General features: G+C 35.9%; 1 long non-coding RNA gene across 1 annotated transcript; it reads left to right on the plus strand.

Moving 5' to 3' along the window:
- The first annotated feature begins 2,581 nt into the window (after positions 1-2,581).
- Positions 2,582-3,815, plus strand: LOC128293733 (uncharacterized). The gene is made up of 2 exons (XR_008283917.1): positions 2,582-3,501; positions 3,615-3,815. It is a non-coding gene; the product is annotated as an uncharacterized LOC128293733 (long non-coding RNA).
- Positions 3,816-4,742: the final 927 nt, after the last annotated feature.

Raw genomic sequence — 4,742 nt, forward strand, 5'->3', positions numbered from 1 at the left:
AGGTAATATCAAAAATGAAATTCTCCCTTAAGAGCTTAAAGGCAAGCAAGGTAAGGAGTCTGTAACAATTACATCACGACAAACTGATTTGAACATTGTTGAAAAAGGTACCGATGACTTAATTTTTGAAAGATCATCACTCTCTATGTCGATTAATTGTCATTCTCTCATTATTGATGATTTTGTTTTAAATAGTGGTATGAACTTTTTTTTCTAGTAATGAGTATAGTGTTGGCAAGCTTGTTGATGAAGTAAGATTAAGTCGGTACAAATAAAATTTGATCTTATGTGATAAAGAATTGTCACATAAAATGCCTAATTTGTTTTGTTTGTGATGGAAATGTGAATTCTCTATATCGTTGTGCATGTTTGTGTAAGTCTGATCAAATGAGAATTACGATGTATGATTGTTTGAAAATATGCATGCTCAATTTTTTTTTGTTTCACTTGTGTGAATTGATGATGAAAGAAAGGTCATTGCCGCTTATAACAATGAACAACCAAAATCGTGTGTTTAAGCCCAGAGCAAGTCATCTTAAGTTGTTGCTAAGCAAAAGTGAGCATTATAATTTCTGTTTAAATAAACGTGTGAACAACATTTTCTTACTTGATGATGTGTTTCTAAATCTGAAAACAAAGTTGTTGTACCGTGATAATATGCAAATGCAAAATCAAATCTTTGATCCTAGAAATTGCACTATAGTAGGATTTGAAGGATTCGAGCATGTCTTGCATGAGTTTAACTTACAATTGTTTCATATTCCCCCTGTGTTGTTGTCCATGAAATTTTCAAGTCGAAATGAAACGATAAGATAAAACTTTGCTTCCGACACCGGAGATTATTGTCTTATATCATTTGGTATCAAGATGTTCAAAGGACTTGAATCAAGTACTTTTGTTGTCCAAAACCATAATTTTCAAGCACTTAATGGTTCTGTTCCGACGATTATGCTTGACCTTTTTATCTATTGTGAAACAGTAAGGTCATTTTCCATATTTGACCCTGGTATTCATTTTTACAATAAATTCGTGAATGAGCTTGAGAAAAGTTCTTTGGAGATTTTAATTCCTAGTGTCACTAATTTGTTTTACTCTTTTGTAGGTGACACTTGGAGTTGGCGTCCCCCTAAAGAGGGAGGGCATCAAAATAACCCATTTCTTTCTCGAACCATTCGTGGTTCCACGAGTTTTGGAAATAACTTTGCTCTAATCATGAACAAATTGGTTTGTGATTTTGAAAAAAAAATCTCAAGCAAGTGGCCCGATTTGAGGACAAATCGTCTTCAAGAGGGAGGGAATGATGCCAACCTAGCCGTGTCATGTTACAAATCAACTCGACAACATCGAGCATGGCCCAAGCTCGAGGGGCCTAAGTGCAAAATGAGGCCTAATCTTAACTCGTTGAGCTCAATTTTGCTCATCTCCATCTCAATGAGTTCGTGTGCTCATTCAATGAGCCCGATTCAGCTCAAATAAGCTCGTTTGAGCTCATTTCCATTTTTTTTTTTTGCTGGAATAAATTTAATAAGTTGTTTTAGTTAATTAGTTAATTGTCAGCTCAAATAATTAATTAATTTAATGGTGTCTTAAATCTGGACATTTTTAATTTAGTATATTAAATATATCTCATATTAATATGTGTTTAATGTGTCTATCTTAGGACATAATTTAATGTGTCTAATTTAGAACAAATTAATTAGCTGTTGCTAATTTAATTTGTCCAGCCCTTATTTATTTTTTCCTAGCCTGGACATGTTTTTAAATGTGTCTTGGAGTCAGCCGAATTTAATTGTGACCAGAATGGGACAAATTTAATTGATTTTGTCCAGCCGAAATTAATTTGTCTTGGCTACTGTCGATTTTAATGTGTGCATGTGTGTTAAATATGTCTTAACCGAATTTAATGTGCAAGTATTAAAAGAGCTACTGGTGCAGGAAACAGCATTAAAGGGGCTACTGGTGCATTGTTTGGGACGGCATAAATGAGCTGATGGTTCAGCTCTTCAATGCCACATTTCGTGGACTTCAATGGCCAAAGCATAGCTGTTGTTCAGCCTTCCCAAAAATCTGATTAGCTTCCCAAAGCATCCTTAAAATTTTTTACATTACTGGAAAAAATTCCTTCTTCACTAAGTTGTCCATTCGGCTGGAGCATTCACACCCTAGGGCTATTTGGTTTTATTTGTTCACACATAGGGGCTGTTTGCATTCAGTTTCACACTTTAAGTCTATTGCAATACTCAAGCTGATCACTAAATGTTAACAAACTTTCCAACTGATCAAGGTAGTTTATTTCCAGCGTATTAAAACTCCTTGGCCGAACATAGACAAGGTTATTCAGCTCACCACCTTTTCAATTAATGTCCAGCTGAATGATCATCATCTAGAAGCTGTCCATTTGTGTTTTTCATGCTAGGAAACTTCAAGGAAGCTTGCAAGGATGTTCAAGAAACTTCAAGGAAATTTCCAGCCTCTTTTAGCTTTAATTTGCTGTCCATTCAGCATCCCTAATAGTCCATTCGGTTACACCATGTTTTAGGCTATAAATACTTGTTTTTAGATGGTTGAAAAGGTTACTCAATTTTTAGACTGTCATTTTATGAACTTTATTGTTCTAGTGAGAATTCAATTCTCTTTATTCACTTTAGGACTGATCTGACTTATCGAGATTTCGTCTTGTGGCATCAATCTTTCCTTGTTAGCCCGAACTCTTCACCTTTGTTGGTGTAGCATTCAAAACTATACCAAGGTTCCTATCATCCTTGATAGCAGGTCGAGGTTTTCTATCAATTTCTCCATCTATATTTCCATTAACTTCTCAACCTAAGTGTCATCTAAGATCCGGGCTAACTTTTCCTATAACTTTGGTTCAATCTTGGCCTTAGCCGATTTTCATCCACCTATCACCAAGTTTTCCTTTAACCTTTGTTTGATCCCGTTGATAGTCATTTATCCATCCCTCTTTCAGCATTTTTGAATCAAACCATCAACTTGCTTCCATATCCATTACAAAACTAGCCATTCAAACCTATCTTCCTTGTTTTCATCCCCAATTTTGCAAACCGTTCAAACTTACCCAATTTATCGATCGGGCAACTATTACCACTCAAATCATCTTTATTCAAAAATAAAAATATGGAAATAAGCTCAATCGCTTATTTGAGCTGAATCAGGCTCATTGAATGAGCACACAAACTCATTGAGCTAAAAATGAGCAAAATTGAGCTCAACGAGCTAAGATTGGGCCTCATTTTGCACTTAGGCCCCTCGAGCTTAGGCCATGCTCGATGTTGTCGAGTTAATTTGTAACATGACGCGGTTACGTTCGCATCAGTAGGGATGGGTGGGTTGATTTAATCCCCACATGGAGTGTAGGGTTGGACAGAGATGGTGTGTAGAGGCTGGTTGGGTAGGACTTTGTTACTGAATTTGTATATCTGTTATTAACACTGTGATGGACAAGGCCCTTGTGCATACTGATACTGATACTGATACTGAAAGGTGCTTATGCCCAAGACTTTTTTGATGATGCACTGTGTTTACTGTTGTTTGTTTTCTGTGGGACTACACACTGAGTTTACATAAACTCACCCCTCTAGGTTTAATGTGCACAGGTAATCACCAGACCTAGACAGATCGGGCAGTGGAGGACTCGATGGTGACCACAGTTTTTGGATTTTTATGATTTATAATTTATGATTTATGTTTTATTTACCGTGGTTTATTTGGATGTAATTTGGGGACTTTTGGGGACTTTTGCTTAAATTTGGTTTTTATTTATTTTTATGGATTTATAACTGCTAGACGTAGGAAAACTTAGTTTTCAAAAAGGCAAAGTTTTCTCTAAACACATGATTTCCTCAAAACAGTTTTAAAAGCTTCCATAACGAATTACGTTTAAAACAATTGATTAAATGAGTAAGGATTTTGGAATTAATAAGAGATAATAAAAGTAATTAAATGGAAATGGATTTATCGTAAAAACTTAGCTTTCAAACACCCTATCATGTGACATTGCCGGATTCGGCCATAACGTCTAGGCCGGGTTTGGGATGTTACATAATTTGGGTTTCAAGGATCCATATAAGGGACATTATGATTGAATGTGATTGATTTTCAAATATGAATAGTAAATGACATAAATTAATTGTAATTAAACTGTAAACTCTGGTAACACTCTATAACCCTGTTCTGACGACGGATATGGGTTAGAGGTGTTACAAGACAGGTTATAGCGAAGGTACAATCATAGATTGGGACCTCTACCGAATAGCCGGAGGTTTTTTTCTCCAAAATAGAGTTGAAGAGAGTGACGATCCCGAATAAGAAGATCCCACAGAGATCGAACCAATGCAATCAGCTGAAATCCCTGATAAGGTAAAACTAATGGAACCAATAACTGAACCTGACATGACAGTTTCAATGTTCAGAACTCAATCGCCTCTCCTAGATCTTCAAGATGAGTTGTCAAAGTTTATGGACATAATGCAACATATGCAGTGGCAGCAATAAGCTTACTGGATATATTTAAAAATACGGGATGACTCAATGAGAAGCTCTCTTACGAAAATATTCAATGGCCCATTTATTTTTGTGCCCAAGTTTCCAGATTTCATATTTGAACCATGGAGTCCACTATCGAAGAGGGAGCAAAGTGATGCATGCAAAAACAAATATGATGGAGCAAAAGATGAATCAGATTCAGAGGGATCTACAAATAAATAAAAAAGGGGGATCTTAAC

Source organism: Gossypium arboreum, chromosome 6, assembly GCF_025698485.1.
Source record: "Gossypium arboreum isolate Shixiya-1 chromosome 6, ASM2569848v2, whole genome shotgun sequence".
Lineage (NCBI taxonomy): Eukaryota > Viridiplantae > Streptophyta > Magnoliopsida > Malvales > Malvaceae > Gossypium > Gossypium arboreum.